We start from the raw sequence: 25,871 nt of genomic DNA, 5'->3' as shown, positions 1-25,871 counted from the left end.
TTTGCTATTAGTCGGATATCTCGTTTATCTTTCTTTTCTGCCAGGAGTCTGATTAGATGATCATGCCGCACTTTATCAAAGGCCTTGTTATAATCTATGAAACACATCATATACAGATACATCAGTATTTTGTAATCAGTATTTTGTACTCAGTATCTACCACTGAGACCCGGTATCAAAAGTAACCGTTACACGTCCGCACTGATTTTGCTCGTCCCTCTATTCGTTGCAGAGACAGCCAACGGTTGGGTTTTGTTGTGAACAATATGCGGTGCGTTAGAAAAATAACTACACAGGTCACCCGTCCCGCCGGTGCCAGGTTGTGCTCGCTTAGGTTCAATTTACGCCGGCACTTACTACCGTTCAGCAGAAAGCTAAAATCATTTGAACTGCAAATATTTAAATTTATATATTTTTTTACACGTTGGGTTCCAGAGGAAGGGCATGGCCCCATGGCTCTGAATCCGCCCTTGCTAATACGTTTTAAGTTATTTTTAAAAAGGGCATTTTTCCAAAATAAAAAACTTTTTTTACTATAAAACCATTTTTTTTCAAAAAGAAGAACTTCGATCCGATCATACTTACCTACAGATCATATAGGAGAAGATTTTCAGGTATTTTTTAGCAAAAAAAGTGTTGTAAGTGCTTCATCTTTTGTTATTTGACGTTGAAATATTCTATTTGGAATTGGTCGAATATTTGGACGAAAAACAATTTTTCATGGGCTACAACTTTGCTTTTACTGTGTCGATAGACTTCATGAATACGCCATTTTTTTTGTTTTTTTATAAGCTAAATTTTTGCTAACAATATTTTTAGATAATATCTAATTCGATAAAATACTTATTTTTTGAGTTATCTGCGATAAACCGCAACATTTTCACTCGCAAATAACTTACGAAAAGTATTGCCTTACATAAAGAAACTCTATAGAACAAAATTTGCTTATAATAATTAGTCAATTTATCCATTTCCGTACTAATTTTAAAGGTATGTTGTTACCCCAATAAGGAGTGACTTCACTCCCCCCCTCCCCAAGTAAAAGCAACCAACGGCACAAATCCAGGTTTGAAGAGTAGGATAATTTGAACTTAAATCTAAATTATTGTCAAGCAAATACGTCGTGACGCCGCTGATTATTTCATTCATAGGAGATTCTGACCAATAGAAAACTAGAGAAATAAAAACTTAAGTGATAATTTTTGATAATATCCCGTCGTCAAGCATTAGGTACGTCAGATGTCCTCTGTTACTATGCAAAAATGAACATTCAGTGACCTTAATGACAATTAATGTTTTACAACTTGTCACAGAGACCAAAAAATATGTTTAGCAGATATTCAGGTGAAAATATTAATAAAACATTAGTTAAAATTATTTAAAAAGACAGTTTTATTCATGAAATAATCTCAGCGAATTACTCTCGATCTCTAAAATTATTATCGACTTGTTGCCTTCGTGCCACTTTAACATAATTTCACTCCCTTTCTGGTCGTGAAATTAAAACTGTCAAAGTGTCACTCGGGAAAAACATCGATAATTTTAGAGCTCTCGTGCAATTATTACTGAAAATTACTCTCCAAATCGGTAATTTACTGGGCTATTAGTGTATTCATGCACTGTTTATGACAACTTACATTTTTCGTCTGTATTGGTATAGAATAAAATTGAACGAAAATTAATCAATTAAGCGAATATTTCTACAATTTTATTAATACATATCTATCTGATGGTCAACTTCATTTTCTATACTGCATTACTTAAAAAACGTTGGGTATGTATGCATAAAATAATATAACAATAACACATTTTTAGATAAATATTAGACGACAAGATGGGGCACCTGACATATTGGGGCCCCCCGCAAGCTTCATGCTGCGGGGGCCTCTGTTACGCCCCTGGTAACGTCACTAATGATATCACGTAGTGTGATTATTTGTGTGTTTTCTTTGTAACGTTCATTGACTTAATCCCATCTTATTCCCATTTACTTTTAAATTACGAGTGAATTAATAGTTCCATAATGTAAATTGAAAATTTTTAATGTCGTTTTAATTACAACGGATGGGATCATAATAATTTAAAATGAACCAGAAAATTTTAAAGATTACTTCATTCATAGTATACTTTTAATTTCAGTGAAATTGATTGTAGTTTACACAATACCAATAAATCTAAAATCCAAAAAAAAAGTAAGCGGAACCTTTGCGTTGTAATTACTAGTTAATGTAGGATATAATTTGATTTCTTTAGTTTTTATTAAAATTTTAATTGATTGTATGCCACCGTATCAATTTCCAGTCGCTCGGAAAATCCCAATATATGGCAATTAGCCATAGTTAGTTCTATTGGAATACTACACAATTATTATCTTCAGTACAGTTAAAATCGGGAGTGTTATTGTGCATTGCCGCAAAAAGTTGTTCAGCTGTTCGGGTACTTTTGTAGACTTGTTTGTTTATATATTATATTGTGTAGGTTGTTAATTTTATTTTGAGTTTTCGGTAAGTCATCTAAAAATTTAGTAACTTTTAAACAAACTGAAAATCTCAGATTCAGAATTCACCATTATAATAAAAATTAAAATGGTAAATAGTTATTTAAATCTGAAACTTTCCTTGTTGAAAGTTCTTTTTGGTACATCCTTAATCTGCGAATTTCACAATTTATAAGACTGACCGCTAAAACGTTTTATCAAAACTTACTATAAAACTAAGCCTATTAGTGGTATGTCGTTTACAGTTGTGATTGATATGAAATAAAAAGGTTTTCTGTGTATTCCAGTTTATTAAATTGAAAGAATTAAAGTACTATTAAATGTTATTATTTTGTTGAGCCACAATATGACAACAACAAATTGACAATATTTAGTTGTCGTTATATCTGTTTTCTTTCAAGAGTCAATATATACATATTGGTTCATTAATATTAATGTTCTATTTGCGATTCAATATAGACAATTTAATAGACAATCGAACACCATACCTTGTGTCCGGTACATACACAAAACCTATTTAGTATTACAATGGTGTTACCTCATAATTATCGTTTTTTTATAAAATCTTTTATAGTGCGTCCAATAAATTGGGCAGAACTGTACTTATACAACGAAAAACCAGAATCCGTTCAGATTGTTATAGCTGTTTAAATATCTGCGTTTTAAAGAATTCTTCCACTTTTGTGATTGTAAACCACACTTTTGACTTTCTCTTCTCAGCTATTTTTATTTTGTTTCTTGCAAACAAATTTTTGAATCATTATCCAGGTACCTGACGCATTCTTAGAAAATTTATAAAGGAATAAAACCAGCATTTTTGTATAAAACTTATGTAAAGGATTCTCAAAAGATTAGGTAAAAATATCCCAAATCTACAATCCCGTATCTATAATAGCATTGTATAACTAGACTACTAGACATTGTCTAGTTAAACGATGATAATAGCTTGTATTGAAACAAAAAAAATGCAATCAATGGGTTGCATTGATTTAATTGTTGCAACCTAACAAAGGGTTTAAACATACATATAAATCATCCACTTGGCGCAGATTCATATTGTGTAGGACAACATAAATGGTTAATTCTTGAAATACTATAAACAAAAATGAAAATATATTTCAATAGATATAATAATCTTGAAAAGTTCTTACCATCCTCGCTAATTATTTCTTTTACTAACACAACTCTTTTAACTAACACAATAATTTAACCTTGTAAAGTCAGGCCGAATTTACTTTGTAATACTAAGGCGATTTGGCGGTTTCTAAATGTAGGCGTAGAATTTTTGAAAGTAGATTAGCGGTAAGTGCAATATGCTAAGGTATATGGACGGCAACTGTAGCAGATACCGTCAAAACGCCATAGTATTTAACATTTGCCGCCAAATGGCTTAGTATTTTAACTGAAAAGTGTAGATACCGCTAATAAAATTGCAATTTTATTTAAAATATAATGCTTTTACAACTCCAAAGATTTTATAAATATATACTAAATACCCTATTCTACCTAAAAATACAAAAATCTTATTTTCGATAAAAAATCAGATCCCGCCTTTGGGCTTAGCACGGCAGTATACTATATTATGCAGTCATATTCCGTTTTCATTCGTCTAGGAAAAGGACAGAAATAAACTTAATAGTACTCACATCTGAGTAAAGATAGAAAAGTAAAAGATGGTTTTGTTTGCTTTCAATTCAGAGGGATGCACAATCTATGGACAGCTATTTCTGCCTTATAGGCTTCCTCAGCAGAGCAGCGTGTAAATATCTGAAGCGAAAACCAGCTATCCCATCTATTTAGGAAAATTTTCAAAGATCATTGAAATCCCCATTGGGACCCAATTCAGCGACATATCTTAAACAAACTGAAAAATCGCAAATGCAGAATTCACCATTATAATAAAAATTAAAATGTTAAATAATTATTTAAATATGAAACTTTTCTTGTTGGAAGTTCTTTCTGGTACATCCTTAATCTGCAAATTTTACAATTTATAAGACAGCAGACGACGAATATAGAAAACAAAAAGGCAGGCCCGGCCCCAGGGATGGGCGAACTGGGCGGCCACCTAGGGTGGCAAATATAGGGGCGGCAAATGTAGGGGCGACAAATCTTAGAGGACAGCCAATTTTTGAAATCGAAGAAATAATAAATTATATTTTTAGTATTGATAAAAATCAACAATATGAATAAGAGCGGCAAAAATACAACTGTAAACAGGAGAATTAAATAAGTGAAACAATAACAATTGCAAGGATAATTCGACGGCAAATCGACAATACCACCTTCCTCTTCATTGCGTAAGAATAGTGGGATCAGATCTAAATTAAATTCACTAAAATTCACTTAAAAGTAAGTGTACTGTAAATGGATATAATAATTGGAAACATATGGCTGAAGCTTTGTCCAGCCACGCTAAGTCTCCAGCTCTCATCTAGAACTAGAAATTAAACTAGAATCGGGCAAAATCATAGACGAAGAAACACAAAAAGTTCAAAATTCAGAAACTCATCGTTAGAAAAATATAATAGAACGCCTTATATCAATAATAAAGTTCTTAGCACAACAGTGTCTTCCATTGAGGGCCGATTCTTATAAACTTTTTCATCGCAACAATGGTAATGTTTTAAAATTTTTTAAGCTCTTTGGAAAATTTTATTCTGTTTTACAAGAGCACATTAGGAGAACAACGAATGGTAGTAACAAGCAGCATCACTACTTGGAAAAACGTTTTCAAACCGAAATTATTCAGCTCCTCCAGGACTAAATCAAAGATAAAATTTTAAACATTTTGAAAACAGCAAAGTACTATAGCATAATTTTAGATTGTACAGCTGATATTTGTGGGGTGGAACAAATGACTATTGTTGTATATGTATTTTGTCGATTTAGGTTCATTTTCACAAAGTGTTAACATTGCAGAACATTTTCTTGGATGTGTTCCTGTACTGGAAACCACTGTCTTGGGAATTACAGAAGTTATTTTGCAAAAAATGAATGGACTGGGAATACCTTGGGAAGATATGAGAGGACAAGGGTACGATAATGGGGCAAACACGAAAAAGAAATTTTTTTGTCTCATGTTCTAGCCATTCACTCAAGTTAGTCATAAACTATGCTGCTAAAGCCTCACAGTTTGCAATTTCTTTTTTTTTCCTTAGTAACAAAACTTTACACAAATCTTTCTCAGCATCTATTCATCGTTGGTCTATACTGAAAAATCACATTTCTAGCACAACACTCAAAGCTTTGTCCGAAACTAGATGAGAAACTAGAATTGATGCAATTACTCCGATCAGATACCAAATTGAAAAAATCTACGATGCTCTTGTAGAGATCACTGTCGATAAAAACAACGATAAAATGGTTGCTCATGAGGCAAGTTGTTTGGCAAATCAAATCCGTGATTTTACTTTTCTTTGCTATATGGTAATGTGGCATGACATTTTACTTCACATCAACGTAGTCAGCAAATCACTGCAGAGTATTGATATGGGAATGTATCAGGTGTCAGTTTATTAGCTAAAACGGAAATCCATTTTAAATCGCTCAGAAGTTATTCAGTTACTCTACATCAAAATTAGAAACTGAGAATCCAAAAATCGGAGGCACAGGGCACAGTAATAGCAAGAGAGAGAAAAGTAAAAAAAAATTTGGCTATGAGTCTGAAGATGAAAGTGTGAACCTAGATCCAGAGACACAATATAAGGTTGACTTATATTTAAAACTTGCCCAACAACCATTAATGCCTTAAGTGATAGATTTCAGCAAATTATTGAGATTTGCTTGGTGAAATTTTTGAGATTTTGTACGACATAAACCAAATTAAGGATATGACTACTAGTGATTTATCAGTATTATCAGATCAATGTTGTATGCTATGTGATGCTTTAACTTTTAATGAGTCAAAAGATCTAAATTATGCTGATCTAAAAGATGAACTTAACGTGCTTTCCACGATTGTGAAGCCCAAGGGTACACCTCTAGAGACCCTGAAAATTATTAGAGTATGATTTTGATTTAGCACCCAAATTAGTGTTGCTTTAAGGATTTTATTATCTCTACCAGTGACCATATCTTTTCAAAGCTAAAACTAATAAAAAACTACTTAAGATCAACTATGTTCCAGAAACGTCTGAGTGCTCTAGCGACAATCTCTATTGAAGACGAAATAGCTGAGTCCCTGGATCTTATAGAAATATTAAAAGACTTTTCCCGTGTCAAGGCAAGATTGCTGCTACTTACTTAAAAAAGTAATGTGTAATTATGGATATGCATAATGTATATGTGATAAGTGAGTTTTTGGATATTAAAGCATGTTAATATATTATAGGTATTTTTTTGCAAGTTTTGCAAATATATGTGGTTTTAAGCGTGTACGCTTCAAATAAAGTGGAAAATGGCTTATTAAATAATTTAGCACAAAGCACACATCGATAAAATTACAATATTGGACATATGCTAAAGGAAGTTTGTTAGTCTTGGGTCTACCAAGGAGGTGAGGGAGAGGGGGCGGCGGTCGCCGATCTTGCTCAAGGCGGAAAAATCCCTAGGGCCGGGCCTGCAAAAAGGACTCTACTATATGCAGTCGCATTCCGTTTTCAATCGTCTAGGAAAAGGATAGAAAGAAACTTCCATATACCTACTCAAATCTGAGTAAAGATAGAAAAGTAAAAGATGGTTTTTGCTTGTTTTCGATTCAGAGGGATACACAATCCCTGGACAGCTCTTTATGCCTTTTAGGCTTCCTCAGCAAAGCAGCGTGCACATCTATTTAAGGGAAATTTCAAAGATCATTGAAATCCTTATTGGGACACAATTCAACAACATCTCTTAAACAAACTAAACACTCTCAGAAGCAGAATTCACCATTTTAATAAAAATTAAAATAGTAAATAGTTATTTAAACCTGAAACTTCTCTTGTTGGAAGTTCTTAGTAACCTTAGTAACTTTTATTTAAAAAAAGTCTTTAGCAAAAATACTTTTTTAAATCGCTCTAATAAAAATGGACGATTCACTAATACAGTGGTTCCCAAAGTGTGGGTCGCGACTCCTGGCGTTACAGAGCTGAGTGGGTTGCTAAATGATTTCTAAAAAAGGAACTTTTTTTCACGAATTTTTATTTCACAGCTTCAATAAAAGCATCCCGTATAAAAATATATTATATTAAAAAAATGGATATTAACCTTCCGATGACCAACCTTTTCTTGTTACACGGATGACCAACGGGGGTCAAAAATGACCCCAGTAAAAACTGACAATTGACAAAAAATTAAGTTGTTTTAATGTATTCGTAATTTTAATGTTACTATTGTATCAATAAATGATAAATAAACATTAGTAAAACATATTTTTAATTACAACTGAACAAAAACAGGAGTGATTGTTCTGAACTTAAAAATAAAGAAATTATAAAATATAATAATTTACGTCGCCACAGGTTTAACAAACAATTTTTTTTTTTACTGTTGAAATGTTTCTTACATACAATTCAACATAATAGACGGTATTTACTTAATATAAAATTGGAACATGGAAGGCCAAGGGATTTTAGGTCTGGATCCCGCGTATGAAAAAAAAGTTGATTAATAGCAAGCTGAAAATTTGTTAATAGCTTAAGGGTGTCTAATCGGATAAACTTTGATATATGGGAACACTGGAACAGGGGCAGTTTTAATTGTGGAACAGGTTAAAAATTTGGAACGGTCAGACCACGAAAACGGCTCATTTATTTTGTCCGACAGAACAGACTTAAACTCTCCGAACAGAGATTAAACTCTCATGCAAAAATCAGACTGCTATTTATCACCTGTCAAAATTCCTGTCATTTGACATATTCTACATGTTCCACTCATTAAAACTCCCATTTGGTGATTAATAGCAGTCTGATTTTTGCATGAGAGTTTAATCTCTGCTCGGAGAGTTTAAGTCTGTTCTGTCGGACAAAATAAATGAGCCGTTTTCGTGGTCTGACCGTTCCAAATTTTACCCCTGTTCCACAATTAAAACTGCCCCTGTTCCAGTGTTCCCATTTATCAAAGTTTATCCGACTAGACACCCTTAAGCTATTAACAAATTTTCAGCTTGCAATTAATCAACTTTTTTTTCATACGCGGGATCCAGACCTATTTCGTTTTTGACCACAAATTCAGAAAAAAATAATTTCGTAAAATATGGGGTATTTTTTTATTACAAAATATGAGGGTATCTAGAATGTTAATAAAGTCAAATAAAAAAATAATGAGTTTAAAATTGAAAATATTTCTAAATTTACTAAATAAAAACATGCGTTGGATACGTATCTACCTTTTTTCGTAAACTAGGTTTTCAAACCTGTCTCCTATATTGAATATATATACAAAATGATGCGACATTAGGGAAAAGTTCAGCTTAATCTATCACCAAATATGTTTTTAGATTTTTGATGGAATGTTGGCTTTTTGAAAATAAGTGTCCAATAGCACATTAAATGAACGGAAAATACGGCGATATCGTGTAATTTTCAGGGGCAACTCCGAATTGCATGAAAATTTGGATTTAGGTTTTACTTACCCTCCGCTTTAAAGTTAAATATGTGCCATTGGTTGCTTTTACTTGGAGGGTGACAGTCATCCCTTCTCGGGGGTGAAAAATCATACGTTCAAGATAAGGCCTAAAATGGATAAATTTACTGACTTTAAGCAACTTTTGTTTAATAGAGTTTTTTATGTCAATATTTTCGAGTTATTAGCGAATGAAAATGTTTATTTTTCGACAAAAAAACTAAGTTTTCAGACGGTTTTTCGCAAATTACTCAAAAAGTAAATATTTGATCGAAAATATATCCTTAGTAAAACTGTAGCCCAAAAAAACCAAAAATGGTGTATTAGTAATGTTTATCAATCGAGTAAAAACAAAGTTGTAGCTCATGAAAAATACGTTCTTATTCGTCTAATTCCAAATCGAATATTTCAAGGTGAAATCACCGAAAAATTAAGCACTTTTCGGGAAACCACATTCAAACTTTTTTAGTGTTTATAAAAGTTTTATTTTAATTGTTTATAAAAGTTTCTAGCATTAAATATAAGCGAGTTCCGCTCAAAATAAAGTTGGCCCTCTTTTTTTTGGTAAAAAAATCATGAAAATCTCCCCGTGTTTAGCTCCCCAAATGAAATTAATCGCTACAGCTTTACAAACAATTTACTTACTTATCTATTTTTTATAAATATGATCTGTTAGTCTTACAGGTTTAAAGTGCTTATTTTTAAAAGAGTTATAGTTGAAAAAGCTTGAACGGATCACTAATCGCGAGTGTATGAAAATTTTGAACAGCCATATCTTAACCAATTTTTGTCTTACGGAAAAACAAAATGAAACTAGCATATTTATTTAGCATAGCAAAACCTACATTTTTTACTCCTTAAGATCTTTGTTACCACTAATACTTTTTAAGTTATTTTGAAAAAACGAAATTTTTCAAAAATTTTTAGAAAATTTTTTTTACTATAAAACCAATTTTTTCAAAAACAAGCACTTCAAACCAATCAAACTTACAGATCATATAAACAATACACATATAGTTAAAATAAACGGTAAAGCGGTAACGATTAATTTTATTTAGGGTGCTAAATAGAAGGAGGTTTTTACGCTTTTGTTTCCAAAAAAAAAAGGGGCCAACTTTTATTTTCAGTGTAACTCGTTTATTTTTGATGCTAGGAACTTTTGTAAAAACCAAATATGAAGGTTTTTTTAGATACTTTAAAAATGTTAATAAGGTTTTCTCGAAAAGTGCTTAATTTTTCGGTGATTTCGCGTTGAATTATTCGATTTGTAATTAGACGAATAATAATGTATTTTTCATGAGCTACAACTTTGCTTTTACTCAATTTATAGATTTTACTGATACACCACTTTTTTTGTTTTTTTATTTTTCTTCATTTTTGTTAAGAATATTGTTTCGATAAAATATTTACTTTTTGAGTTATTTGCGAAAAACCGTCTGAATACGTAGTTTTTTTTGTCGAAAAATCCACATTTTCAATCGCGAATAACTCGGAAAGTAATGACTTGCTTACAAAAACTTTATAGAACAAAAGTTGCTGATAATCTGTCAGTTTATCCATTTTCGGGCTTATTTTAAATACGCGTTTTTCACCCCTCCGTGAAGGGGCGACTGCCACCCCCCAAGTAAAAGCAACCAACGGCAAAAATTCAACTTTGAAGTGATGGTAAGTAGAACCAAAATCCAAATTTCCATGCAATTCGGAGTTGCCCCTGAAAATTACACTCCAAAACGGTCATTTATTGGGCTACAAAGAAAAATTCAGAACCATCTTTACTTGTCATGAGTGGTTAGAATTTCTTTGGGGAAATATTCACAGCGCTGTTGTTTTATATCGTCCAAAGTAGCTAGCATATTTTTGTAATAACTTGCTTAAAATTACACTTGGCTAATTCTTCTATGAGTTTTGAACGCACTGAGATGGATCAAAATTCTCTTTTTTTTTCAATTAAACACCTTACTTTATCGTATTTTTCCGAAAAGTTTTTACCGTTTTTCTTTTAAGCAGTTTTCAAATTTAATGACACTTTTTAAAACACAATTCAATTCAAAAATTAGAGATTTTAAGGCAAGAAGCTCTCGATGTAAAATACAATGTTGCCATTTGGCATTTTGGCGTTACCTCTTGCAATTTAACAATAAGACCAGATCTATGTCTTGTCATGGAATTTGACCCATCGTTACATATAGAACAAGTCAATATAGTATTTTAAAAGTCCTTTGCATAAAAGTTTCAAACACTTATATTTGTTTCTTCAACCTTTTATCAGGTCCTATATTGGTATGACCTTTTGCTTTGGCTTGTGCTGCTGCTGCTACATTCTCTTTATTTTTGACAACCTATATAGTTCTGAAGATTTTTTAAAGGATACCTACCACTATAAATAAGGAAAATTAGATTTTTTAATCCAAGTAATTTTATACAACAATAAAACACTGAAAGATTTGTTTTCAACACTTAAAATAAATAATTTTGTTTATTATAATTTATTGTCACTCCAGCTGTTACAGCAAATGGATATATATTTTTAATATACCTTCAGACTTTATAGTGTTTAACTGAATAAATTAAGGGGATCGGTACATAGTTACCACTCCAATGCTATTTAAATGGGATTCACTTTTTTCGAATCCTGAGAAAACTAATAACTATTTTTTTAAAATTTTAACGCAGAATGAAATATTACGTTCTTACCGAGGGCCGAAAGTCCCTGAAAACTTCTATAATATTTATTTTAATCAGTTACAGGGGTGAAAATCTAAGAGAAAATGTGTGTGATTTTAAATTTCAAATAGCTCATTTAAAAGAAACTTTTTATTTATTCTAAGGGACTTTCAGCCCTCGATAATAATTTAGTTTTTCATTCTGCGTTTAAATTGTTTAAAAATATTTATCAGTTTTTTCAGGATTCGAAAAAAATGGACACCATGTCCGTGGTGATATTTTCCAAATCGAACATTCACTACCTTTGTCATACAAACTCACTGAGTCGAATAGAATATGATGACAAGACAGCGACAATTTTAAATATTTGACATGGCGTCGGGAATATTTTGAGTGGTTGATTGAATAATATTGATAGTGTATTTGATAAATAATTGATTTAAGACTTAATCTTAATAAAAACTTATTTATTGTTTATTATTTATGAAAGATCCAAGCATAGAATACATCAGGATATATTCTTTTATCCAAGTATTTTGTTGTTAAATATGTTCAAAATTGTAAGCGTTCCATAGTAACAATATTTATTAAAATATCACTTTACCACTTTTCTTCTTTTCTCGATTGAGTATTAGTTTTTGTTGTACATATAAATTATTACAATCACTGAATACGTAGTTACCTAGTGAAGAAAAATCATATTAATTAACTGAATTAACCTTTCAGATAGATATAAGAATTCTACTGCAAATATATTTAAAAATTTAATTTTTGACCTTGTTTATCTCTCTAACCTATCACTGGAATGTGCTTTACAATTGGTTTTAGTTGCGTTATAATCGGCGTTCTGGGAAGATCGTAATTTACAGTTTATTATTGGTTGTTTCCGGTGGTGGACAATCTACGCCACGATTATAGTAATATAAGTAGTAATATAAGTATATCTTTCATTTTTTTTAGTTATTATGGCACTAAATATATTTTTCTTTGTAAACAATATTTTTTCTCATGTAAAAAATCATATTTCAAAAAAAATTTTATTAGTAATTATTTTATTTATCATGGAATCAGATTTCATTATAAATCCCAATTCGCTTATTGAGAAGGAACTCATAAGTATTCGCTGATGCCGAATAAGGTTTATAACAAACAACTAAGTGTATTTAAAAAAAAAACAAACAATTCCCCTGTTTTTAAGTGTATTTTCTTGTGGCGTATAAAGTACGTCACGCGTGTAGTTATGTTACAATTTGATGCACGGGTAGTTAAAGGTTAATAATTTAAGCAAGTAATCCAAGAACATTCAAAACTCTTTAAAGTTAATCATGACATTGTCAAGTAATGTTTACATATCCATACCAGTGAGAATTTTACTACACGTATTTTGCCGTGTAAAGACAGAAAAAGTAGGGATAGCCGTAAAATATTTGCGCCTTTACTCTTAACTTTAATGTAAAATTGTGGCTTATTCCCACTAGGAGAGTGCAATTAGAACGAAAACATGCATTATTTCGGAAAAATTCAAACAAGCTTATATTTTTCTAAAACTTTTTTTGTTAGTTTATATACATGTTAAAGTAAAAAGTTCTACTCGAAGATTTGGCCGCTAATTGTTAATTAATTGTTTAAACAATAACAATTATTTTGTATAAATAAATTTACAAATATCCTTAAATTCGTCATTTTACTTTGATCAAATATGTTCCATTTTGTTTTTGATTATGCTGAATTCGAATATCGCATTGCAATTTGAAAATTCTTATAAGTACAGAAGCTCTTATACAGTGTGTCTGCGTAGCTAGGAACCACACGGAAAACTTTTTTATTGTCAATTTTACGAAAAAAATTATTCTTAATAAAACGCCCTGGATAGCCAAAATCTTAAACTGAACCATCAGATATCAAATTTTATCAATTCTATACGAGTTATGTCAAAAATATGAATTTCGTTAAAGAGTAAAGTACCTTTATATTCCAGCATATCAAAAAATGATATTATGAAAAGTTGTTTGAAATTAGAAACTATGTCTAAATATACAATTACATCATTCGAATCGAAAAAATTTTTTTTTTTCAAATTACGGATACTCATCATTATTTTATTTTAATTATGATAACTATTTTATTATCACTTTTACGAAAAAAAGTTATTCTTCATAAATGCTCTTCCTGGTCTAGAATCTAAGATACAACTATCAGATATCAAACTTTTATACGAGGTATGTAAAAAATATGAATTTTTCTTAAGAGTGCCTCTTAGTGCCTTTATTGTTCACAATATTTTAATTAGAAGGATATAATTGAACACTAAACCAAATTTTTTAATTCCAAACAACTTTTCTTAATAAAAATTTATGATATTTTGAAAGGTAAAGGTACTTTATTTCATATTTTTTGACATACCTTGTAAAACATTAATTAAATTTAATATTTGATGATTGCATCTTAGGTTGTATACGATGCAGAATATTTTATAAAGAATAACTTTTTTCGTAAAATTGATAATAAAAAAGTTATCAATAGGTTCCAAGTTACGCAAACATACTGTATAAGAGTTACGCAAAAAGAATTTTTTGTTGAACATTTATTTATTATTGAAGCTTATTATTAAATGTATTTTAGGAAAATGTATTTACAGAAAAAAGTTTTGATCCCTTTGTATAAACATTTTTCAAGCTGGTAATTTTCGGTTTTTGTATTACATTTTTGTTATCTTTCTTAATTTTCTAAAAAATAAATAGTTTATTTTATTTCTAAAGTAAAACAATTAAGTGAATTTTAAAGGTTACAACCTAAGATTTAAAAAAGTATTTATAAAAATGTAATAGATCTACTCAAACTTGAGTATTATTACCGTCTTAAATTGGTGCTAATTATATAAAACTACGAAGATTTAAAAATTACATTCTTTGAGACGTCATATCATTTGAATTAAATTTTTGAAATTTTTTTTGAATGAAACATCATTTAGTAAGATGTTTGTAAGGTAAGTTGTGCAAAATTTAGAGATTTTTAAGAAAAATTGTATTAGTTACACATTTTTAAATAATTTTTAAACAAAACTCATGTAAGGCTCATTTTTCGCCCACACCGTACTTGTGCTCATACATTTTATTTCTTTCTGTTATAACCATAAGATTTCCTAATTATTATTCTTCTTTCATGTTCAATTTGTAAAATTTCATTTGATCCATTAGCTAAAGAATTACATTAAAATAACTCAACCCTGCACTTCGCCGTACGTTAGTTTACAGTGCGCCAATGTTTGTGAGAAGGGTGACTTTAGCTTTATAAATAAAAAATTATAGAAGATACAGATTTAATTTTAGAAAATTGTTTATATAAGGTTTTTTTTGTAAAATTTTCTGAATTTTTCAATGGTCAAGTCAGTTTTTTTCTATAATTTATATTTTCGGAGTTACTTAAAAAAACATCTAATTTCGTAGTTCAGTTGTTTAATCAAAAGTGAAGCACCCACTTCTCGAGTAGAACTTTTTGATTTGTTGTTTATTAAACATTTCTTAATAAAATTACAAAAAGTTCTATCTTGTTAGATTTTTTCCGAAGTGAAAATCTATATATGCAAAAATACTAAATTATTTTCATGTTTCTTTTATTATTTTACGAATAATCCATAGAGTGTGAATTGCTTTTGCGAAGTACAAAACCTCTCGGATACGCACATCATCGACGTCTGATAGAAGGAATAACGAACCATATCGAGAACTATTATAATAATATCGCACATTTTCAACAGGTGCCAACTTCTGGCCGCAGAGACACAAAGCAACTCGCGAAGTGATTGGAGGGGAATCGAAGAGGGGATGAGGGTGGGGGTACACTCACTGAACTTTCCTTTCGCGACCAGGAAAAGCGCGCCAACAGACTCCGGTTGAATCGGAGCGGGAAAACTACCAAAACGGAAAATCATGACATCGCAGTCCGTATAACATCTTCGCGCGAAAAAGATCGTCTTCTGAACTTTTTAAAAGAGTTCTAAAAGAATAAATCATTGTTAAATACTCGGTGATAGACGTTTTTTAACACGATTGGCTTAAATTGTTTCTTAGTTGGTGATATTGGTATTTTAAAAATTTATTGTAAGTTTTTTTTGGTTTTCCTAGATACTTTTTTAGTTGTGTGAAGAAAGTACTAATAATATACCACTGTATATAGTTCCCTAACAATTAGTTGACAATATTTGAAAATGCTATGGCTTCAAAAAAACTTTTTTGTACAGAAGTAAGTAAACAATTTTCATAAGTGTTTGCACGATTAATATATTTTTTAAATTTGTTTATCGCCTAGCTTGCTTTTTGTTGACAAATAACAGTAAATAATATTTTTAATCAAAATAAAAAAATGTTATTAATTATCGAACCAAAAGATATTTTGGTACTAGCTTATTTAAAGGGCCTAGCCGGGTAAGATGGTGAAAAGTGCCCCCAGCTCGATTTAAATTCCATATAGGCCAATTTTTAGCACATATAGAGGAACTCACTTTCTGAAATTTTTAGCCCCCTAAGTGGTCACGTGACCCCCCTAGAGCCTAATTAGGCTTTTTATGTTTTTATTTTTTATCTCAGGCGCATCAAGAGCTAGCCAAAAACTTTATTAAAAAAAGTTGTAAGTTCCAAAAAGATCTATAAGAAAAAAATTTTTTTTTAAATTTTTTGGCGGGAAATTCGAATTTTTAGAACAATTTTAAACTTTTAAATGACTCTGAAAAAAAAACTAAGACACTCGTTTTTACGAAAATTAATTATAATGTGTATTTTTGCACAATCTTTCACCCTGAATTTTTTCAGACTTTTAAAATTGGTGAAACGTACCTTTAAAAATAAAAAACCGCATTTTTTCAGTTTTTTTTTTCGTATTTTGAAACAATTTTATACATATTTTTCAAAAAAGGTAACACTGTTACTAGAATAGGTAAAAAACTGAAAAATAATTGGGGTTTGCTTAATAAAAATTTTTTGTAAAGCCATCCATTTTCAAAATACAGGGCGTTGAAGAAAACAAAATTTTACACATTTTTTACGATTTTGCTGAAACTACTGGCAACATTGTAATAAAACTTGGCGGGATTTAAGAGCTGGTTATTGTGCATATTTTGACATACAATTAATGATTTGATATTCATCATTGGCTCGCATAGGGGTAATGGTCTGAACTTTTTAAAGAATAAAGATAGTACGCCACTGACATATTTCAAATTAACAATCGTTTTTTAATTTCTCGTTCAATTTGTGACAAAAAATGTATCTTCTTATTTTTTCATACGACGCGGCATTTTTATTAAAAAAATAAAAGATCTTAACCCTTACAAAGTATTCGAACTTCTAGTAGTTTCTACATCTACATACATAATAAACTCATATATCCATTATCAAAATTAATTCGAATACTTTGGAAGCGTTAAGATATTTTATTTTTTGCAGCAAAACAGCGCGTCGTATGAAAAAATGAGAAGATAGATTTTTTATTGCAAATTGAACGAGGAATTCAAAAATGATTGTTAATTTGAAATATGTCAGTGGCGTACTATCTTTTTTTCTTTGAAAAGTTCAGACCATTACCCCTATGCGCGCCAATGATGAATATTAAATCCTTAGTTGTATGTCAAAACATGCACAATAACTACCTCTTAAAACCCGCCAAGTTTTATTACAATGTTGCCAGTAGTTTCGGCAAAATCGTAAAAAATATGTAAAATTTTGTTTTCTTCAACGCCCTGTATCTTGAAAATGGATGGCGTTACAAAAAATTTTTATGAAGCAAATCCCAATTATTTTTCAGTTTTTTACCTATTCTAGTGACGGTGTTAAATTTTTTGAAAAACATGTATAAAATTGTATCAAAAAAACGAAAAAAAAACCGAAAAAATGCGGTTTTTTATTTTTAAAGGTACGTTTCACCAATTTTAAAAATCTGAAAAAATTCAGGGTGAAAGATTGTGCAAAAATACACATTATAATTAATTTTCGTAAAAACGAGTGTCTTAGTTTTTTTTTCAGATTTATTTAAAAGTTTAAAATTGTTCTAAAAATTCGAATTTCCCGCCAAAAAAATAAAAAAAAAAATTTCATATAGATCTTTTTAAAACTTACAACTTTTTTAAATAAAGTTTTTGGCTAGCTCTTAATGCGGCTGAGATAAAAAATAAAAACATAAAAAGCCTAATTAGGCTCTAGGGGGGTCACGTGACCACCTAGGGGGCTAAAAATTTCAGAAAGTGAGTTCCTCTATATGTGCTAAAAAGTGGCCTATATGGAATTTAGATTGGGTTGGGGGCACTTTTCACCATCTTACCCGGCTAGGCCCTTTCTGTTCAAACCAAAATAAACAAAGTCGCATTCAACAGAATTTTTAAATGAAAACCAAAGAAATTAAAAAAATATGACAAAAATTTTTTATCTGGAGAAATTTCTAGGTGTTTGAAAACTGCATTTTTAGGCTGATAAAAGTTTATAAAAAGTTTTCAAAATATTTTAGACACGGGCTAATATTTTTTGAGATTAAAAATAATAGAATCAGGATGGATCTCATTTTGAAAGGAACAAAATATAACAAAAATATAACGAAAAATAATTTTCGGTCGATCTATTGTCGGGAAGTGAAAGGGTATGAGTTTTTAAAGAAAACAACGGTTTACAACTATTTCTGAAAACTCTACTTTCTGATGGTGTCAAAAATATAATAGTGCTATGAAAAATATTCTCAAAAAAATAATAAAAAAACATAAAATTATATTTGCATTACTAAATCATGTAGGATTGATAAACAAAAAATGTTGAAAATTCGTGTATCATAGAGATTTCAAATATGTATATGCGAAAATAGATTTTATAAGAATTATAAGAGATTGGATTTAAAGGGGATTTTACTACAATTTTTTTTCAGTAAAAAAGTTTCGGATTTATTAAATTCTTAACACATTAAGTGTGAAATTTTCTCTCATAAAAAATCTAGTAATATGAGATAATTTAAAATCCTTGTTGTTTCCCCGTACTGGACAACCCCTTTTCTTTCAATTCTTTTTCCAGAAAAAAAAAATAGGCATACAAGCAGAATGAATTTGAATAGATCGAATTTTTTCCTTTTAAATATTACCGAAAAACTCAGAAAAAATAAAGCAAATTTCTTTGACTTTATCTTGAAACACCGAATGTAGCTATTGCAGTTTCATAATTATATCGACTTTAAATTCGATAAATAAAAGCTGATGAATTCCCAAATTGTTTGTATTTATTGTCGTTTCTTTTACTGCTAGACTTGCTAGTCTGTTTTATTACAGATTGTAGAAATAGATATATTCATACAGATAATCTGAAGAGACAAAATAAAATTAATAATTTGGTCAACGGTTTTTGAAGCTGCTACCAAATAATCAAGAGGTAGTAATTCCTGAATCCTTCTAACGCTTTTTCAAGTCTCTATGAAATACCTTTTGATGGGCTAAAATTTTCCGTAAGACATTCAAGTATAAAGTTACTCAATATAGCAATAAATAGGATCCTACGCATATGATTAAAAAATACCTAACATCAACAATATTGGGGATGTCTTATACTTATAAAGTATTATTATTTGATTGTTATAGAGGTAGGTATATATTTTTATTTGCAATTTTTTTAATCATTATTGTAATGTTTACGTTTTTCCGTTTTTCGATTAATTAAATTGTTTATATTTTAATAAATGTCTAAACATTTTACATAATGTTAAAAAAAAATCCAATTTGAGTTTTTTCGTTTTTTTTGCATCTTTTGAGAGAATTCGCCATAGTAATATATTATAAATTATAATTTATCTGCATGATCAGAAAGTAGAGATTTTAATTAACAAAAGGCGCACTGATTTTTTAAACAGTAAAAATTTTGTTAAAATTTTCGATAGAAAACTGTTGTCCTTTTCGATGCTAAAATAAAATTAAGATAAACATTATTCTAAGTTTAAAAAAAATTCCAGTGTGATTGGGACATAAGAAGGTAAGTTTTCATCAAATTTTGTGAAAAAAAAAGTATGGAAGATAAAAAAACAACAAAAAACTTGGTTACTTGAATTTTTTGCATAAATTTTGAGGTTATGTAAAAAATACAAAAATACAAAAAATATAAATCATTTTAGTATGAGCTATTCCACGAATATACGACTGCCTTGGATTATCGCGACAACGCATATTATAGTGTGCAACATAAGAAGTGCGAAAGTAAATGGCTTTAATAATTGTTCCAATAAAGAACAATGTATTTTGCAATTTACTTTCGTTTTTCATAATTTGCACAGTAAAATATTCGTTATCGAGATAATCCACAACAGACGTATGTTCGTGGAATAGGGTATACCTATCACTTTGGCATGTAAATGTTTTCGATAGGACTTGCAGTTTTGACATAAATCATGATCAACCGTTTTTTACCCTTACAATCTCATCTAATCACCCTATTATTTTTCTTTTAATTTTTATTATTTTCTTCCTTTTACAATGGATCAATATTTTTGCTATTTTTTTTCACTTTTTACCATTTTCAAAATAGTCCGTTCTTTAACGGTAAAATATTGCAAAATCTCTAAATTTTAAAGAACCGCTTGGATTGACATGAAATTTGGCATACACATAGCTAACAAGTCAAAGAAAAAAAGTGATATTGTGCCGATGTGTGCTTTTGCCCTGGGGGTGGTTTTCACCCCCTCGTGAGGGTGAAAAAATATTCGTCCAAAGAAAGTTAGGAAATGGATAAACTGGCTAATTTTAAGTAACTTTTGTTCTATAGAGTTTCTTCACTAAGTCAATACTTTTCGAGTTATTTCACAGTGAATATGTTCATTTTTTCAATTTTAACTATTTATAATGGGAAATAAGCCACAATATTATTAAAAAATGATTTTTATTAACGTTTCGACGCCCAAATCGGGTGCCGTTGGCAAAATACAAAATATAACTTGACAACGGCACCCGATTTGGGCGTCGAAACGTTAATAAAAATCATTTTGTAATAATATTGTGGCTTATTTCCCATTATAAATAGTTAAAATTGTAAAAATGCCACAAGAAAATAGCTTCAGAACAACATTTATTTTTTCAACAAAATAACCACGCTTTTAGACGGTTTTTCGCAAATAACTCAAATAGTAAATATTTTGTCGAAAAAACATTCCTAGCAAAAATATAGCCTGTAAATTTTTTTAAAAAATTGTGTATATATCACGTCTCTACACCTAGCAGAAGCAGAGTTATAGCTAATGAAAAATAGGTTCATATTCGTCAAATTCCAAACGGAACATTTTGACGTGAAATAACCAAAAATGAAGCACATTTCGTGGAAAACTCATTACAACTTATTTAAAGTGTTTAAAAAAAGCTTCATGTTTGTTTTATAAAAAAAATGTCTAGCATCAAAATTAAACAAGTTACGCTCAAAATAAAATGGGTCCCTTTTGGTTTTCTTAAAAAAATCGAGAAAATCACCCCCTAAATAATATCTTAAATGAACTTAATCGTTACGACTTGACAAGTTTCTTGACTCGTGTATATATTGTTTATATGATGTGTAAGTTTCGTCGGTTCAAAGTCCTTATTATTGAAAGGGCTGTAGTTAAAACGGGTTGAACGAGTCACTGATCACGAATGTATGCAAATTTAGAAACACCAAATCTTAATCAATTTCTGTCTAACAGAAAAACAAAAAGATACATGATATTCAGAAAAGCAAATCTGACTTTTTTTTGGTTTTCGAGATATTTGGTATCTCTAACAATTTTTAAGTTATTTTGAAAAAAACATATTTTTCAAAATTTAAATTTTTAAAAATTTTATTTTGAAACCAATTTTTTTCAAAAACAAGCAGTTTGAATCGATGAAACTTACAGATCATATAAACACAACATAAGTAAAATAATTTGTGGAGCGGTAACGATTAATTTCATTTAAGTTGCTAATTAGGGGGTGGTCTTCCCCGATTTTTTATTGCAAAAACAAAAGGGACCAACGTTATTTTGAGCGTAACTTGCTTAAATTTAATGCTAGAAACTTTTTGTAAAAGTAGAAATAAAGCTTTGTTCAATCACTTTAAAAAAGTTATAATGAGTTTTCCCCAAAAAGTGCTTAATTTTTTGGATATTTCACGTCGAAATATTCTATTTAAAATTTGATGAATATGAATCTATATTTCATTGGCTATAACTTTGGTTCTGCGAGATATAGAGACCTAACGCGTACACCTTTTTTTTTACTTTTTTATAGCCTATATTTTTGCTAAGAACGGTTTTTTCAAAAAAATACTTACTTTTTGAGTTATTTCCGAAAAACCGTCTAAAAATGTGGTTATTTTGTTGAAAAATGACCATATTCACTCGCAAATAACTCGAAAAGTGTTGACTTGGCAAAAAAGCTCTATAGAACAAAAGTTACTTAAAATTAGTCAGTTTACCCATTTCCGGACTTACTTTGGACATATATTTTTTCACCCACAAGGGAGGGTAAATGTCACCCCCAGGGCAAAAGCACACATCGGCACAATATCACTTTTTTTTCCTTTGACATGTAAGCTATACGTATGCCAAATTTCATGTCAATCCAAGCGGTTCTTTAAAATTTAGAGCAAAAACCGTGAAAGAATGGACTAAAAGCTTCGGGCCCGTTCTGTTATTTTTATTTGTATAATATGTAAGTATTATCTATTTAATTAAACAAATTATTTTTGACGCTAGGCTTGGCTGTGCTTGCGCTTTTCTCTAATAAAATTAAAATTATATTAAGTGTGTAGAAACAGTTGTTAAATAATTGTCTCAGGAAGCGAAAAATAAAAAATTTATTAACACATTTTTTAGTAAATTTCGAGTTAATGGATTTACCTTTTTAATTCATTGAATTTTTGTTATATATTTGTTTAATTTAAAATAGTTTAAGATATAAATTAATTAATAAAAAAGTTCTTTTGAATTTTATAGTAGTACAATAGTGGTTCAAGTAGACACTTGTAAGAATGAATGCTGTTTTTTATTTTGTAGCTTTTCTTTTTTGTGTCTATATGTTTTACTTATATCGTTTTTTGTAACTCATATTTGAGTTTATATCACAGAATTTCATTCATATTTATATCATTGGAGTCACAGAAAAGTGGACTATTTTCATAATAGTTTTTTCGATTCACAGAATCAGACTTTTTTCTCTAGAAAACGCCCAATTAAACATTACACTGTATCCTTACAGGACAATGCCATTCTAATTGTTTCGTAATTCAAATAACTTGGTGTCATATTTTGCCGACTACTTTTGATTCAATATTATTAACTACACCAGTGATTCTCAACCTGTGGGGCGCGCCCCCCTAGGGGGGCGCGCTTTTAGCAATGAGGGGGCGTGAAAATATAAAAAGAAACACCTAAAACATTGACTAATTTACTAAAATCAAAGCAAAACAAAATTCTGACAAACAAAAAAATAAAATACCCATGAACAAGAAGATATACATAGTTATGAGCACTGAATACTAAATCAACTAGTTTAATGTAAATTAGTGACTTCCTTGGGCCTGTTTTGCAGAGCAAAGCTTATCGAAACAGGCTGTAATATTAGAAATAGACGCTCTCAGTTTTTTCTCTATATTTAGCTGCGATCTTTATTTGGTCTTTAAAGCAGCCACCACGAAAATCCTGTTTCGCAAATGTAGGATGGTGAAAACGGTAATAGTATACGGAACGTTCTGGTTTTCAGTGCAGAAATCTCATCATTTACCCCTGCCCAAAATTCAAAGAGGGATCTAATTTTAATCTGTTTCTTGATTTCGGCATTTGCTGTGAAGTCTATGAAGGTTTCTTCTTCTGAAGTAGAGAGCTCTTCGGGTGTAATTTGAAACGGATTCCCGACCCACACATAACTATTAGGTACGTATTAATTTATTGGTCGTCGGCAAAAAAGTACCTTCTAAAATTTTTTGTCAGCATTGCTAAATGATTTTCAATTGTTACAAAAAAAAATTCACGTGTTGTTCTTCAACCTGGTAAGTTTTAAACATTCATCCACATTTTCAAATATTTCTAGGTTTTTTGCTTTAAATTTCTGCTCCACAATTTCAATTTTCTACAGAAAGCGTTAACTTTATCATTCGTATCAAATATATGTGTATTGGCCCCTTGAATTTGTAAGTTCAAAATATTTAGTTTCTCGAATGTATCAACCAACTAACTCAATTTCATAAAAAAAAACATCGTGAAACATCTTGGCTTGCGGCCTCTTTTCTTCTTCTAGAAAAATGGCGATTCCATGTCTTAATTCAAAACACGTTGTAAAAATTTCCCACGTAATAACCAGTTTGCCTTACAATAAAATAATAATGCTGAATGTACCGCATCCATGTCTTTGCAAAGTACAGAAAAGATTCTAGTTTTCAAAGGTCTCATTTTTATGTAGATAATTAGCTATTTTTACAACCGTAGTTAGCACAATATTCAAGCCAGAGCTTCTCTGTTGATCATAGAGTGTCTCTATTTTTGCTTCATCTATATAATCATTTACTTACTTACTTACTTACTATAATCATTTAACATAGTAAATAATGCAAGCGACTTTGCTATCAATTCTATTGGTTTGCAGAAAAGTAGTTCTGCTACTGATCTGCCATCACAAAATCGAACGTAGGCAATAAAATGAGCATATTTATTGCTACTGTTGCCTCATCAAGCTGAATCGAAAACGGCTTTCCACGCAACTTCCTGATTAGCTGATCCTGTACATATTCAGCTATATCACCAATTCGGCGGGCAACAGTATCATTTGATAGAGGTATAAACTCCAATTTTTTAGCAAAATTATCTCCAAACACAGTTTCTACAAATTTGATTGTAGTTGGTGATATAAGATCTTCACCAATAGTGTTAGGCTTTTTAGATCTGGCTATTTAATATCAGACTTTATAAGAGGCAAGTAAAGCTATTTCATTCACAAAGTTTTTATTACAACTAATTTTTGCTTTTCACGCCATTTTAATTTTAACTCGAAGAATTCTCGGGGTTTGTTAATGAACTTATGAAGCGTTTCCCAATGTCTTTTTAGTTTATTAGGTTTCATGCTGCTCAGGGTATATTATTATTGCATAGATATATTGTTATTGAACGAGGGAGGGCGCGGTGAAAATAATTATGGAATATTGGGGCGCAAATGGTAAAACGTTGAGAAACGCTGAACTACACGAAAACTCGCTGAGAAAAAGATATTAATTTACTTAAAATGCTTTGTAACAGTTCGTGGGGGTGCAGCTCAAATATTGCATTGAATTTTTATCGAGCCCACATTTATTGATCTATTTTAAGTTACAGCTGTTTGGTGTATTGGCCAGCTAGAATAATTATACTAAATTTAAAATCAAGATGCAGTAGCAATAAACAAACCAAGACACGTTAAATGCTACTAGGAGCACTCCCGAATCATAATTTTCAAAGTATACAGGGTGTCCAGAAACTCTACCGACAAACGAAGACAGCTGATTTTAAGACAATTTAACCCAATTCACCTAGTCCGAAAATGCTTCCTAAGGGAGCTAGAGCTCTTTGAAGATGGCGCCATGTAATTAGTATTTCTTAAATACCTCCAGAACGCTTCTATTTAGAAAAACAAAAATTTGCATACATATTTACTTTGAGATCCACCAGAGATGCAAAAGAAGTTTTCACCCTATTCGAGAACGGATCCAAGGAAGTTGGTCTTAAGGTCAACGAGGACAAGACCAAGTACATGGTGGTTACGAAGAACCCAAGACCAAGGGTTAGACAAAACGTAACAATTAATGAATACAATTTTGAAGTCGTCAAAGAATTTAAGTACTTGGGAGCGATCATAACATCTGAAAATAACTATGAAAAGGACGTGGCAGCCAGGATTATTTCAGGAAACGGAATATTATTCGTTAAGGACCCTACTTAATTAAGGACAAAAATACTCTCAAGACCAGTAAAAATAAGAGTATATAAGACAATAATTCGTCCCACAATAACGTATGGAAGCGAAACCTGGACTCTGAATCAGCGGGAAACAACAAAATTACTGGTACTTGAAAGAAAGATACTGCGGACTATCTATGGGCCTTGCAGAGAAGAGACAACAGGAGAATGGAGAAGAAGACACAATGATGAACTCCAGACAATATACGGAGATGAAAACATAGTA

The 25,871-nt window shown here is 30.5% G+C and overlaps 1 protein-coding gene across 1 annotated transcript in view; it reads left to right on the top strand.

Moving 5' to 3' along the window:
* Positions 1 to 2,388: 2,388 nt before the first annotated feature.
* LOC126891698 (nitric oxide synthase, salivary gland) overlaps positions 2,389 to 25,871 on the top strand; it is a 1,179,385-nt gene continuing 1,155,902 nt past the window's right edge. Inside the window, exon 1 of the mRNA XM_050660959.1 lies at positions 2,389 to 2,504. The gene's annotated coding sequence lies outside the window, so the exon portion shown is untranslated. The remainder of the gene's footprint in view (positions 2,505 to 25,871) is intronic.

This window comes from Diabrotica virgifera, chromosome 9 (assembly GCF_917563875.1).
Source record: "Diabrotica virgifera virgifera chromosome 9, PGI_DIABVI_V3a".
Lineage (NCBI taxonomy): Eukaryota > Metazoa > Arthropoda > Insecta > Coleoptera > Chrysomelidae > Diabrotica > Diabrotica virgifera.
Note: the sequence above shows the minus strand (reverse complement) of the source record. Positions and strands in the feature narration are given on the sequence as shown.